Raw genomic sequence first — 16277 nt, 5'->3', positions numbered from 1 at the left:
AGGAATAAGAGGCGAAAAGCTGTCAAGATACCTTAACTTAGAGTCAAGAGAAAATTAGGTTATTAGTCAGAGCCAAATTCTGGACACTTATGCAAAGCCTGTAGTAAATGGGCCATGTATAGGGATTTTCCACAGGTATAGATGAGGATGGAGTGAATCCAACTACAGAGCACCAGTGCAGCAACTACTGCAGCCAGTGGGTTGCAACTGTGTCCATGCCTTCTGCACTCTTCTCTACACAGGGCTTTGGCCAGTGGGTCTGTGCAGAGGTGTATCTCTAAGCTGTTCCCCTGCTCGTCCATAATCTGGTGGAGAGAGCAACATCTATGTGGGCAGGGGATGTGAGTTCTGTTGATAAATTGTATAGTCAATTGGTTGACCACACATTAGTTTATGAAGTATATTCAAGAGACCAAATAACCAATATCAATCAGGGTTATTGCTATAAGCTAATTATAATATAGTACAAGAAAAAGGGTTCAGTACAATACCCATCTCTGGGAAGTTGTCTCATGCTGTGTTGTTGCATTTACTTTATATGGAAGGTGGGCTCCCAAAATTGCACCCCACAGTCATCTTTATATACCCCATCTTTTTACAAATAAAAGGTACTATGTATGTCACCTGAGATGAGATTTAACCAATAAGCTTTCTACCTTGTTTTTCTGGTACCAGAGTGTACCCCTTATCTCTTTGTTCTGAACACATCCATTCTAGGGACCAAGAGTGTGAAGGGTCCTCCTAGGTCTGTGCGAGGGTAAAACAATCATATGACTTGTGCTCTTCCTTGAGACATTCCAGTACAGGCCTGAGAGAGTCAGTCCCTTGCTGTTGCTATGGCAACCACTCACCTGTCCTGATCTGGACAGGTTCTGTATTTGCTCTAAGCCAAGACTTAGTTCAGTGAATGCAAGGGGCCATGGGATACTTAGCATAAGGGAGCAGAGTTATATAAAAAGCATAGGCCAATTTAGACTGCTAGTGTGTTTCTATTACATGCTTAATACATACTGATATATGTAGTGTGTGGATAATACATATTGGTAATATGGTATATATGCTAGCCCAGCATATATTAGTCAAGCAACAATTTGCCCTGTGAGTGTCTCCACTGTATATGCAGTAAAGGCATGACCCAGGGGCTGCCATTAAAGTCAATGGAAACACTCCCATCAACTTCCAAGAGAATAGGATCTGGGGCTAAAACTGCTGTTGGTTTAAGGGCAATATTTGATCACAGAACAAGTAGGGTGGTGGAATTCCTGCATTCCTTACACAAGACGGGGGCTGATAAACCAGAACGTACCTTTCCAGATAAGGATAAAACTCCTATGAAACCCTCTTGCATCCTTCTCTTCAGCCCCCTTTTTTCCCTTAAGGAGTAATCTCAAAGGAATATTGTAGAACAAAAATGTTGATATAGTTTTAACAAATGTGCTCCTGTACAGTATTTATAACCAGTTTTAGAAACAGTGTTACAGAAGTAAGAATGAAAAGAAAGATGAAACATAATTACTGAAAAGTAATTTAAAATGCAAATTAATCAGATACACTGCAAAACCTAATTGTAGTTCTCTCTTATCAGCACTTCAAAAGCACTGTGCCTTACTTTCCTCACTTTGGGAAGGCCCAGGTTACAGCTGCACTGCCACACTCTGACCTTTCCAGTGAAATATATTTGCCCTGGAAAAAAAAAAAAAGCTCAAAAATCTTAACTCTGAAAAAAAAACAATGAAATTTCATGATACATGACAGGCCTATTGTTAATTCACAAGGAAACATCTCTGCCTACGTATGGAGACAGTGTTTGTATATAATAAACAAAATGCTGCTAATTTGTACATCTGGAGAGCATTAGCCTACTATATGCACTTTCACAGCAGTTTTGAATAGACAAGTTTTTATAGCTATACTTTAAGATATGTTTTATTGAGAAATTGGAATAGACTTCACAATACTATGAACTGATACTTTAAAAGATAATGTTAAGCAAAATATTGGTAGCATTGGTGAAAGGTATCCTTGGAGACTGAAATCCTCCATTTATCTGTAGAACAGGAATAGCAGCAGTGTAAACTTCAGCAAGATGTCCCTGGTCTCAGTTGTAGAGACCTGTGGGAGAAGGGAGTTTATTCTTCAGTCTTTAACCTTTGCTGAATCTGTCAATTAGGGTGTCAGTTTAATGCTAGTTATTATGTGGCCATATGTCCACTGGGAAGAGGAACTAGACTAACTCATGTCATATTGTCCACTGACTTGGTAGAGGGTGTGAGTGCAATCCTGGCCCCTGTGGAAGTCCATGAAAAAACTCCCAGTCTGTTACACTAAAGCAACTTCAGTGGAGTTTAACACGTTTAATTTTAGCTAGAATTTTGGGCCCTTCAGAACGTGAACAAGGAACAAAGACCAAGAATAGAGAGAGTGCTTGGTGCAGGACAGGCCAAAGGACCAAAAGGAAATGCATCAGGACATAATAGGGTTGCTTGAGCTACAAACATAGGTTGGAGAGCATGGTTGACCTTTAGTCCCAAAAATCCTGCACTCAGCCTTTGCAGTCCTTGGAGAACTCCATAGTTGCTGCTCCCCACACCTCCAAACGTTCCTCATGGCACCACTGTGTACATCCATACCCCTACCACTCCAAGCTAGAGGACAGAGAGAACCATAGCCGCACATAAACTGACCCATGAAAATCACAGCGTGGTGCATGTGTAGTTCACAGTATCTGTTTACATACTGAGAATTAATGTTTGCTGTTTACTTCCCTTTTTACTTGGGTTTGTTGGCAAAAGGTTTTTTTTAAAAAACAAAACAAAACCTTGTATATGTTTGTTTGCAATTTACTTTTGTCAACTATTTTGCACAAAATAAAATTTCTACTTTTGGAAAGCCAGAATATCTTTATTAGTTCACACCAAATGTTAGAGAACACATAGGAGGCAAAGAACCAACCCTATTTATTAATGTACGTTGAGCATTGCAGAATTCACAGTGCAAAGACTCAAGCAATATATAATCTAAAGTACACAAGACAGACACTATTTCATGAAAGCAACAGAGAACTCTACTGTGGCTGACTGGTAAAATGCTCTTTTAATGCCTCCCTTAGCTGCACAGCTCCACAGTTGGCTTTTCTAATAGCTCTTGTGTCTGGCTGTTCAAATTCAGCAGACAGGTGGCTTGCCTCGCCCCTCTGCCTGTAAAAAGCGGCATGTTGGGAACTTGACCCCTAGCTCTTAGAAGTCACTGGGCAACTTGCTACTATCCCACAAAACACTGAGAAAAGTCCCAAAAGTGCACGGATGGTGGTGCAGGGCACACTTGAATACATATCTGGGGTGCACCACACTTCACGTGTATATTACACCAGCCACCCCTGGTGAGTACATTCAGCACCAATGCAACCTACTAAGTAGGCATGTGCCAAAGCAAGACACAGACCTTTGTGACTGTGCCAATGTAACGTGTGTTGACCAAACATTGTAGTGTAGACAGGGCCTAAGTCATTGCATTATTTGGTCTTTTCCAGCCTTCCATAAGACAGGGCAAAAAAAGAGAGAAATTAAACTATCTAAAGGGCATAGGACATAGCTGGAGTGTCTAAATGACTGCAGCTTAGCTAAAGAAAGGAAGGGAGAGGATTGTTTTGTGGGGAAAGTGGAAATAAAAAGCATTTAGCTTTGATTCCTCTTTATCGGCCTTGAAATATAAGAGGTATTTTATCTAACCAGGAAATGCCAGCTGCTTTCTTTCTAAATAGTTGGTCATGCCATCTATTTGCTTGCTTCTCCCCACTGCTGGGGAAGTACCTTACAGCCTGAGGATTCCCCTCTTCACATTAACCTGCCTTTATCTTCACCAAAAGATTCTTGCTTCATAGGGTGGGATTTCCAAAAAAACACTCACCATTGGCCTAATTCTGCTTCTCTTGAAGCCAATGGAAATCTCAAAGGGAGCAGAATTAGGCCGACTCTGATCACTTTTAAAAATCCAACCTATGGTGGCTATTCCTGAACCCAGTGGGGGCTAGACACAGCTTCCTCCACAGCCCATCTGTGCTACTCCTAAAGTATTAACTGGGAGGGTTGCTGAAGTGAGATGCAAAGGGTCACACACCCAGTGTTTGACTAAAGACCACAGAGCTTTGGAGAATGATTCTATATAGGAGGAGAATGTAATACTTCAGCTATGCTCTCTCATTACTAAATATTTCCCTTTCAACTCTCTCTCTTTTTCAGACAACTAATAATTAACAAATGGGGCTTGGGGAGGAAAGCGAAAGCTCTACTTTGGCATACTGACATGTACTGGGCCTGCAGCTAGATGATGATGATTCAGTAATCACAGCTCTTTGCAAATGTGCCAAAAATTCAGACACCTCTGGCAGCTATCACTTCAGAAAACTGAAGTTTGAGAACAAAACAGAAAGATAAACATCTCTTAAATGCCAGAGATGGGGGGCAGGGGAAGAGTCCAGGGTTTGTTGTTTTTCCTCTAGATACCTTCGTGAGCTTCAGCCAAGCTCTGGGCTTCTCTACATTTTCTCTTTCTGTAAGGAAAATTAGTTCTTCTTTGAGTGGTGTCCCTGAGGTGCTCCACTCTAGGTGTCGGCGCATCCTCATGTCCTTGAGCGGAGATTTTGACAGCAGTGCTCTTCGGGTTGTGCATGCACAGGTGCAGTCTTGCAGTGCTTTTGCACCTCTTTTGGCGCGCGCACACACACACACACACACACACACCCCCAACTCCCCCACCCCAGTTCCTTCTCAACTGTCCTTGGTCCGAGACATCTTCCTCCTAACTCCCTTATTATAGACTTTGCAAACCAATGAGGCAACCAGACTACATATAAGTCGATGCCCCAGTTCGCAATGAGACGCCTCTGAGCAGTTTGCAACGTGTGCTTCAACTTTCTCCCACTCATAGAAAACATGATAAAGGTAACGACAGACAACATCACATACATGTTTTATATAAAATCAGCAGGGAGGAGCAAGATCCCACTCCTTATGCACAGAAGCGATGAGACTCTGGAACTGGTGCACCCAACACATCAATCTATCAGCGATGAACTTAGCAGGATGCCAGAACACCACTGCCGATACCCCTCAGCAGACAGTTCAGTCACAAACACAAGTGTGAGTTGAAAGCAATTCTGCAAAACATTTTTCAACACTGGGGTCATCCAACCATCGACCTCTTTACTACAGCACAAATCGCAAATGCCCCCCGTGACATTGGCCTCCAGGGGAGTCATGCTGAGAGCTTAAACAAGCCAAACTGCAAAGAATGGGGCAGGCAAAACCCTAAATACGGTGGTTTTTCTTCCATAAGATCTACCAAGCCAGGAACGAACAGGTTCTGATCACCTCACTGGTCATTCAGAAGACAAAATACAGTATCCTTAAAACTAAGGAGCCCTTTGGCTAGCACCCAGACAGCCAAGTCAAATATGGTGGGGATTACTGAAAACCTTTATCATATGTAAAAAAGTTCTACCAATCCCAAAAGATCAGACACATTATCAAACAGGTCAATGAATAGTTCAGATCTTACGCATAAAGCCAATGCTCATTAACTAACCTAATATTTATTAGAAAAGGAAAGAAAGTAATGGTTAAAAGCAAAGTATACATACAGAGGAAAATAAAGTTAAGACAGTTTCAAAGTAGAGATAACTGACTTGCAAAGTTCTTAAAATTGCAAAGTTTCTGAAATTACCCAAACGACTTGGGGGGCCGAGGGGTCATCAGTTCTTGTTTAGAGCTGCTTTGTTAAAAATCCAGTTCAGAGAAATGGAGTCTAAATAGTCCAAGTACAGAGTTCATTCAGATTCTCCCATGAGAATTAGCAGGGTGATTCCAGGCAGGTGCTGAGATCCTAATCTTGCAATCCAAACTGTCCCTGACAAGCTTGGACAGATTTGAAATAAAAAGGATCAGTCCACTAGAGGTTTTTATAGAGCCATGTAGGCTTACTGATATCTTCTTGACAGCTGGTACCTCCTTGACAATTAATAGGTGGTTACTTGTGGCTCTGAAGTATCATCTCCTATGTCCTAGTTACATTAGGAAAGGTAATTGGCAATTTACTACTTAAACTTCAAAGAGAAATAAAAATAGTATTGTTAATATGTTCCTTCTGAATGCTTAATTGAATAGTAATAGACAGGAAAGCAATTTAGCTATATTGTTAAACTCCAAGATATATGTAAATATCAAATAACCACCAACAATACACTTGCATATCAAAGTTCTAGTCTACTTGTAAGGAATAACCGTCACTACCATTTGTATTTTCCTTTATTAGGTCTTTAAAGGTCAGATTTGGGCCATGCAACTTGCAAAGTTGCTTAGTTTTTCTGGCTCAGTGTCACAGCCTCGCTTCTGCTAGAGAGCAGAGCTGGGTCTGGGATTGATGAGACACTTCTCTTTGATTGGTGCAAATGCCTCCTTTATGCATTTTCCACCCATTCTAATGATACCCAGAGTTATTAACAAAATACGCAAGGACAGGGTGACTGTAATAATGATAGCGCTCATGTCCCAGACAAACCTGGTACTCTTACCTACTTCAGATGTCAGTATGCACAACGATCACTCCCACTTCACAACAATCTTCTATCTCAGGACAACATGACAGAGAGGCCAGTTTACAGATACTGGCATCATTATCTATGGCAGTGGATTACTTTGATCGCATTTGTTTGTGCATACCACACTTCTGCCAACTCCCATTACTAGGATCTGGCTCTGTTCCTTATGTCGCACTCAGCACAGTTGCTCTACCTCTTTCCAGAACTGAATGGGATATAGGAAGCCAACTATTAAGTGGTTAGTGAACTTAAGTCCATCCATAATTCCCAACTCAACTAAAGCGTTACTCAAATGGAACAAACACTTGACAAGTCTCAGCAACTCCAGATGCTGGCTCCTACATGTTCTGATTATTGTTTGTGAAATACCACTGCACTGTAGTAACAAATGATGGGTCTTAGTGGCTGCTGACATCTCTTGCCAGTCAGAACCAGTGTCATGGGACATGTGACTGAGCTAGTTCTATGCCGCCACCACTCTGCAGCAAAGAGGGAATAAAGGATTTGCAGAAAGGCTGGCATGTGCATCATTGTATCAGCTGCTCATGTAAGACTCTCCTTGCCTGGCACATACACCCTAGTCTAAGTGCCTGAACAGCTTGTAAGCAGCTATGCTGCCAGATGAACACATGATCAGATGTAAGCAGCAAGAAGGAGACATCCCGAGTGACTTATGAGGGACAGAGGCTGTGTAAGAGCACCCCAAAATCTCTAAACTGAGATATATACAAAGGGATGTGCCACTTTTAACACAGCCTTCTACTAGAAGAGAAATAGTTTGTGTTACCACTTATGAGCCAGATCCTACCACCTTTGTTTACATGGTGTACTAATTTATTCTAAAAATAGACTTTCAATGGAACTACTTATGGAATAAATACTCAGAATGAATATAGGTATTCTAATCTGATACTTCTTGAATTACTGTTCTGTTAAGTGAACATGAATAATTCACCATAACTTTGCATGGGATCCCTGCCACATGATGTAGGTCCATTGTGCCACATAAGACAGGTTTTGCTTGTGTGTGGAAATAGTAGAGAAAAGCTGTACATTGTGTTTGGTATATATTATTGATTCTGTTTCTGGCAATTCAAGAGCTAACCAAAAACTTTATTTTAGCCTCCCAAAGTTATAATAAAATCTATGGATTCAGAAAAAAATCCTCTGACCCGCTCTTTTCCATCCTGTTTGAGGATGATGAAAAAGTGAATGACATTTTAGTTACCTGTCAAAAACATATCCACCCCCATCAAGTAGAATTTTGCAAATCTGATTAATTATTCTTTTTACCTTGGCCACTATTAATAGATATATAGTTTTAAAGGACTTCTTTTAAAAAGGGTAGTGAGTAGGAATGCTTTTCTAAAGGCTGGCAGAAGGATGCTGTCGGTATACATTTTAGAAGCTGGCATGTTAATGAGACCATTTTTATTGAAATGAGATAAATACTGTTAACATTTGTGGACTCCCAACTGATTTCTGAAGCATTTATTGAACTTCAAAAAGTTCTTCAAGAATCAATTAAAATATTTTTTAGATTCAATAGACAGAAAACCAAAGAATAGTCTGCAGTCATGCTTCCACTTATCTGAATTGAATCTTACCTTTGTGTAGCTGACTTTAGTTTCCTTTTTTCTTTGTGCTCCAAATAATGATAAAAACTGTGTTTGAAACAGTTAAAACGTAGTTTTACATGCCAATACTTTCTTGTTGCTGTTCTGCTTTCCCAACCTTAGGAAGATGGTTACTGTGTGTTTAGAGAATAGTATATTCTCCTTCCATCCTTCCATTATACAATCCTTCAAGATTACACTTGGCCATTTTTCTCAGTGAATGCATAAAAATGAAGTAATGGCAATCAGATACAAAACAGCTGTTGAAAAGACTAAAAAAAGTTTCCTGTCTTGAGTGATAAAAGGAGCTGGTATTGAACTGCATCTCACATTTTGCCTCTCCCTGACAAGTTTAGAATGCAATTTTTTGAGTTTTAATTGATAGATTGTCAAATAGCCCAAAAGGCTAGTCAATTCTAAAGACGTCACTAATGATCTTATTTTCATGTTGGCAATAGATCAGATGCAACAGACCAAATTCCACTCTGTTGCAAGCTCATGAGACTCCATTGACATTAGTGGAGTTTCATCTATCTTCACCAGAGCTCAGTCTGGCCAAATGTCTTTTATTTAGAGTCTTGACAAATTCTGTTGTTGGTAGGAAGGAGTAAATTATCCAGTGCTTTGATACTGGTGATTGGCACTCTAGAAATAGCTAAAACAGACAGATTTAAATATTTTAAAATTACTATCAAAGAAAATCAAACTGTTTTGAAGACTTAATCTAAGCAACATGTCAGACTGCAGTTCAGTGAAGTCACTAGTCCAATTTATGGACTACTAATCTACAAAATCGTATTTGTTTACAAAACCTTTTTGGCATAAAATGGCAATCATGATCTGCAAATGTGCATAAAGGTTGTAGATTACAGCACATTAAAAATAGTGTATCAAAAGTTTTAGCGGGAAGCAACTCTGAATAGCAGAGCTGGGAGCCCAGGTCAGCATTTCCAAAGTCACTGGTAGTTTTGCTTTAGTAAGAAGTGAATAACGAGATCTGGGGAGGTTTGGAGTTGGTGGAGGTATATAAAGAAATATCGTCAGACTCTCAGCTGTGACATTGCTGGCGCACAATGGCAGCAAAAATACCTTTCCTCTACCTGAAACTCAAGAAAGTTAGTGGAAGTCCTGGGTGCCAAAGAAAAACAGAATCAGGCCTGGTGGGTACTAACATCCTCTATGGTACATGAAAAAGGTGTTCTCGTACTTAGTCATTATATAGCACTTTATAGGATCTAAGTGCTATGTAAACATTAACTCATTAATCAGTCTTCACAATACCCCTGTGGGTATTTAAATATTATCAGCCCCATTTAATAGATCCAAAGATTAAGACAGAGTGGTTAAATAATCCACCCATGACCACATAGCATGTAAACTAGTTTTAAAATTCAAGAGTTCCTGGCTCTCAGGTTTGTGTTCAGTCAACTAGACCACAGTGTATCACAAACATACAATTATTGGCAAACTCTGTGCCAACCAAAACTAGAAACAGTTCTGCTTTTATATGCAGAATCCAAGATTACACCACTGCTTCTGGTTTCATCTCATATCTAACATGATAATTATTGGCCACAGTGTTTGTATCATCTTAACTGCTGCTACCAAAGGAGAAAAAAAAACCCAAAAAAACCCCCCCAAAATAAAACAGCAGGTAATTAAAATAAAGGAACACTTCATTTTATAATTATACCTAAAGGCATCGGATTGTCATTCTGCTTGAATCCAGTCCCAAACTTTAAAAATAGAACTAAAGGAAGGAAAAAAGGAAATCTAAAGAAACACTCACATCTGTGTCTTTAATAAACTTCCATTCCCAAAGATCTCCAAGCAGTCACAAAACCAGCACTTACGTGGTGAGTGTATGATACACAAGAGCGAGCAGAGCTCACATTGTGGGGAGGGAATGTGCTTTTCCCACTTTAAATATTTAAAGAAACAAATTAGTTTACAATCTGGAAGAGGGAGTTCTTCTTGGCAAGTGTTAAAGTTGCTTATCCACTTTGGGTTCATTGAAGGGAAGGCAGAAAAGAGGGACCGGTAAAGAGGAAAAAACTGTTTCAAGGGATAGAGAATAAGACAGAAGATATCAAATGCCACTATTTAAATCCATGATATGCCCACACCTTGAATAAAGCTTGTGCTGAGACTATTGACTATGTGACCCGCCATCACCAAGATTGTTTTGAGGAGAATGATGCGGAGATTCAGGACCTGCTTGATGAGAAAAGAAAACCTCATAGCGTATGGCAAAAAGACATATCACACACTAGTGGAAGAAAGTCATAAGCAGCTTAAGGCCAAAGGAAAAGCTGCAATATCAAAAATAGGTGGTGGTGAGAAAAGGCCAAGGAGGTTAAGCTCTGCACTAAAACATGACATGAGTTTTTTTTCCAGGCAACATGGACCACTTATGGTCCATGCTCGCATGGTCTTACACCACTGAGCCCAAGATGGGTCAACATATCTTAAGGACAGTGAATCCATCAAAGCCAGATAGAAGCATTTTGAGTCACTCCTGAACTGTGAATCAGCTGTCTGATGCCACTATTGAATCCTTACCTCAACAACGTGAAAGAGAATCACTTGCTGATCCTGCTTCCCTCAAAGTAGTAACACGAGCCATCATGCAAACTAACAATAAGGCAGCAGGACCAGATGGCATACCAGCCAAAGTCTACAAGTTGGAGGTTAAGAATTGGTAAAGAAGCTGCACAAATTTTTTCTTCAGATCTGATATAATGAGAAGATTCTAGAAGATTTGAGAAATGCCAAATATTGTTATACTCTAAGAAAGGAAACAAGTCAGAGTGTGAAAACTATTGAGGCATTGCCTTGCTATCTATAGCAGGCAACATTCTTGCCCATGTACTCTTAAACTGATTACTTCCCCTTGCTGAAGAAATATTACTGGAATCTCAGTGCAGTTTCAGACCAGCTCACAGGATAACCAACATGATCGTCGTTGCCTGCCATATCCAGGAAGAGTGTCGGGGACAAAAATCAGGACCTGTACATGGCGTTCATTGATTTAACAGAGGCCTTCAACTCTGTCAGTTGTGAAGCCTTGTGGAAGGTGCTCGCCAGATTTGGCTACCTTCCAAAATTTATAAAGGTCCTAAGGCTTCTTCATGATCAGATGATTGCTATCATTCTTTATAATAGCTTGGAGACAGACCCTTTTGTCATCAAGATTGGGGTTAAACAAAGTTGTGTTATTGCTCTAACCCTGTTCTCCATCCATTTAACAGTACAGAGAAGGGCAATGAAAACGATTACATGTAAGAAACAGCTTCCATGTGAGGAGAGATTAAAAAGACTAGCATGGTTCATTTTAGAAAAGAGACAACTGGGGGAAAGGGGCAGATGAATGGTGTGAAGAGTGTGAACAGGGAAGAGTTATTTCTCTCTTCACATAACACAAGAACCAGCCCACATAACACACATAACACAAGCCCAATGAATAGGCAGCAGATTTAAAACATACATAAGGAAGTAATTAGTCATACAATGCAGAGTGAACCTATGGAACTCATTGCCAGGGGATGTTGTGAAGGCCAAAAGTATAACTGGTTGCAAAAACTGTTTGGAGGATAGGTCCACCAATGGCTATTAGCCAAGATGTTCAGGGATATAACCCTGTGCTGTGGGTTTCTCTAAACCTCTGTCTGCCAGAAGCTGGGATTGGACCATTCAATAATTGCCCTGTTCTGTTCACTCACTCTGAAGCATCTGGCATCAGCCACTATCAGAATACAGGATACTGAGCTAGATGGACCATTGATCTGACTTAGCATGACCATTCTTATGAGGGAGCATAGACCCCCTTCCATTCCCTGTGCAACCACACAGGACCCATATAGAATGGGGACATTAGTGCTTTAGGGAGAGGACTGCTGGCTAGTATGTGTGCTGCAGCACTCCAGGGCCCCACCCAGTTTTATTTTGGCCCCACCCCCTGTGGCTGTGTTTGTATCTAGCCTCAGTTTGTCGGGGGAGCACATTGTGCTCCATCCTGCATAGGCAGACCTCCTCCCCTTGACCTATATAGCTCCAAATACACATGCACCAATGCACATACCTCCCTCAGCCAGTGCTTCAGACTGGAGCAAGGGCAGACTGACCCTAAAAATGTGTTTGAATGCAGAGAAACTATTTGATCTGATTTTGGATTTATACCCTGGCAGTACATTGCTGCAGCTATTGCTTCTACTAAATGAATAGCCACCTATCGTAACCAAGACTTTTTGTAGACCTTAGTGCTACTCTGTCAGTTATGTAGCCATCAGTAAGAGAAATAAACTGTCTACTCCCTTCTTCCTCATTATGAATTCTCTTGTTATATTACTTTTCTCTTGTTATGAACTTTATGCTCACAAAAATGGGGCCAAATTCTGTCTTCAGTGCACTGTACAGCCCCAATGACTTCTGTGAAGTTGCATTGGCATAATTCAGAGAAGATATGAACTACATAGTATTCATATATGCAAAAATACTTTTGGGAGATGAGAATTTAGAAAATTGTATTTTTACTTTCTCCTGAATTTGTATATGTCTTTTTTTTTTTTTTTAAAAGTGAGAGAACATAGGTAAATGATAGTTGTCTCATTACTTATTGTAACAGCATGTTTGTCTTCACCATTTGAAATATTTTTTATTTATATCCATTGTTGCTTCTAAATGTATATAATTGGATCAAACTTAGTTGTGTGTGGAAGTTTGTCCTTTATTGGTATAGACCTCATTGATTATTTTTCACATTTTTGAGTTGCATTACCTGTGCTTCAATATATGACTAATAAGATATAGAAAAATTTTCTGCAGTCTGATAATAAATGGCTTAACTTCTCTAATAATGTAACACCAGAACCTTCTGAATAAGGACTTGGTTTTCTCACTGTTATGTCTTGTTTGCATGTTGTATGTATTTATATTTTGCATTTATTCTGAAAGCATTGGACCAGATTCTCAACTGGTGTAGTTCTGTTGACAGCAGTAGGGGGATCTGACCCAATATATTCACAACACATTTTAAATAGAAAAAAGGTTTAAAATCAATTTTTAATAATGCCAGCTAAAATTCTTTCACCCTCAGTTATTTGTTAAGTCAAGTACATGACCACTTTTGTAAGGTAATGGCAATAAATTTACAAACATTAGAGAACAGATAAATATACTAAAGAGAGCAGCAACCAAATCAAGTAACCCACAAAATAGTCAATAAACGTAAGACTAATTAGTTAACTCCTTTTGTGTTGAATTTAATAAGAGCCTGGTGAAGTGTTAGATGTTATGGCCAAAATTCAAAGGTGAGGTAATCACTGCATAAAAATTGGATCAAAACCAGGTGTCCATGTCAGAGCAGTTTTACTAAAACCACTGTTATATGGTGATACAATTTACATGTTGGACATTAAAGGAGTTGACATGGTTGGAGAGGCCAGAATCTAATTTCATTCGTATTTATTTATATATCACTTCCCTATTTGATTTTATTTGCTATGTATTGCCAACTTCCACATCCCTCCCTGCCCCCATGTCTCTGCCTTTACCTATTTATGTTTATAAACTACCACCCATTTTTACTTTTTAAATTCCCTTTACCTCCCCAACTGATTGGGTGAGAGCTTTGCCTACTTAAGAACTGACTTTAGTCCTTAGGGATGCTCATCGTGGAAACTCTCCAACACAGATTTAATTTTGTTTTTTGTAAAACAATTGGAATATTTTCTAGTGACAGGAACCTGCCCACAGAATCCAGCAGGTCGGGAGAATCAGAGCCAATAGGCGCTCATTACAATTAGTCTTAAGTAGCAGCCACTGACTGATCCAAGAACCACTTATCAAAATTGGAGTAGCAATGGATGGAATTGCTGACTAGTATATGATATATGGTAAGTCCTGGGAACTGGTTAAAAACCAGAACTGGATCTAACACACAAAAAAAGTAGGTGGTTGTTGAATGGCAACAAAATATTTAATTGCAGTGTTTTATGTGTGGGGGACATACCGCCATTTGCCTTTGGCAAAGAACACTCTAGAATTAGCACAGGTCAAGATTCTCTCCCTGATGACTCCTATCCTTTGACTGAGTCCTGTTCCAATGCCAGGAGCAGAAGGGGAAGTGATCTGGGCTGAGACTTGCAGGGAGAGTTTCCAGGACAAGTGGCTGGGTGAGGATGAGGAATCAGAGACATAGGGCCAATTCCTGTTCTCATTTACAGCAGCATAGTCCAGTTTGGCTCATCATTTTAAAAAGACAGAAAGAAAAGAAGTGTTTCTGGGAAGAATAGGGTTAAATGAGAAGCCTGAAGACTTAGATAACCATATTCTAGGAAGAGGAGATGCAAAGAAAAAGCAAGCTGATTAAATAAAAAATGAAAGAGTGAATCCCATGAAAACCAGACAAATTAAAATTAGACAGCAGCCTGTGGCTTCCTGATGGCTCTTTTTGAGCCATGACAGTGGGTTCTGCCCGGCCTGATGAAAAGCTAGAAGTTCAGTGGAAGTTAAAAGCTCAAATACATCTCTGGATCTGGGCCAAAATAACTAGTCAGCACTCTGCAGAAGCAAGGAGAAAGCAGGGGAGGCGCTCTGACTCACAAATGAGTCTGAGTCTCAGTCCCTCACAGGGCTACTCTGGAGATGGTGCAGCATATGCACCAGCCCTCGCTCATGGCCATGCCTAAAGTCAGAATCAAGAAAGAGCAGTGTCTGCAGGAGACTCTTACAGCCCAGTTCCAGCAGCATGACTCGTGGGACGCCTTGTGGAGTAAAGCATCTCAGCATAAAGGTGCCAGAAGCTGTGTCCTTACCTGATTTCCTGACAATATGCACACACGGTACACCAGCTGATTGTCACTCTTGAAGCAGTTCAGTCCTCTTCAGGGGAATGATTATTGAAAGCTTTTTCAGAAGAAATGGACTCAGCAGAGAAGGGTCCAAAACTAGAACCTTTTTATCAGAACCAGGCTTTTCCCTGAACTGGAGCCTGTTTTCTACCCAAATCTGAATACACACAAACCAACCACAAGCAATGAGGTGTGGCAAAGTCTAAAACTCTCTCACTAGTGCTCACAAATATGCCTGTAAAACCAGTTAGTGAAACTTCTCTTAAGTAAGCACCCAAAGGATCAGTGATCCTATACTAAAGGTGGAGCAGAACTATATTCAGTATGTCTGGGACATTTAGAGTTGTCTCTTGTCAGGAGACTGCTTAATAAGATATAGCATAATACCTAGCTCTTATATAGCACTTTTTGGCCCAGATCCTATCAAGTATTTAGGAGCCTAACTCCCAATGATTTAACACACCACATTATTTTTAGAAAATATTATTTAAGCCACTCTTTGTTGGGGGCCTGACTTGAGTTTTGACTACTTGGCATTGACAATTCAGTTTTCAATAAATCATTTTGGTGTTTCTCAAAGCCATTTTGCCCAGTTTAGATACTTCTTTAAAAATAAAGTAGAACTAATTTGGAACTTTTTCTTAAACAATTATTGACCATGTAAACCTTTCATGGATCTGTGTTACTTCAGAATGGGTCACATGGCATTAGAGAACTGCAGTGATTAGTAACTAATAAATTGCCCAATTGTATTGTGTAGTTAAAGATAGTCATAACACTCTAGTTGTCTTGCAGTTTTCCTGCTCCTTGCTGCGACATTAATCCATTCCAGACCACTACATCCTGCTGATGGCTGTTTATTTGTTAACAAATAATGAGTCATTGTGTGGTTCTCCCTATGACTTATATAGTTGCATTGCCAAATTTTCCTCTTTCAGGGATTCAACATTTTCTTGGTGGTCTGTCACCAAAGCTAAGTGCAATGATCTTGTTAAATATCCTGCCTGCACAAACACATTTCAGCAATGGAATGGACAGAGTTTTTTGTCTTTTTGCTGGAATAGACTTTCTAATGAAATAATTTGCTTTCATTAATAAAATAACACTTTGCACTTAGGGTCTGATTGTGAAAACAATAGAAAGATCCCACTGACTTCAATGGGCTTTGGATGAGGCCCATAGAAAATCTTTCATTCAAAGGTCTTACAACACTGA

General features: G+C 39.9%; 1 long non-coding RNA gene across 1 annotated transcript in view; it reads left to right on the top strand.

Annotated features, from left to right (window-relative positions):
* The window catches only part of LOC137166512 (uncharacterized), a 78109-nt gene that overhangs the window by 45064 nt on the left and 16768 nt on the right, over positions 1-16277 (top strand). The window lies entirely within an intron of this gene.

The sequence above is a fragment of the Emydura macquarii genome, unplaced genomic scaffold, assembly GCF_026122565.2.
Source record: "Emydura macquarii macquarii isolate MOO-44397 ecotype Brisbane River unplaced genomic scaffold, CSIRO-AGI_Emac_v2 contig_2863, whole genome shotgun sequence".
Classification (NCBI taxonomy): domain Eukaryota; kingdom Metazoa; phylum Chordata; order Testudines; family Chelidae; genus Emydura; species Emydura macquarii.
The sequence above is the reverse complement of the archived record's forward strand: the minus strand, read 5'-3'. Positions and strand labels throughout refer to the sequence as shown.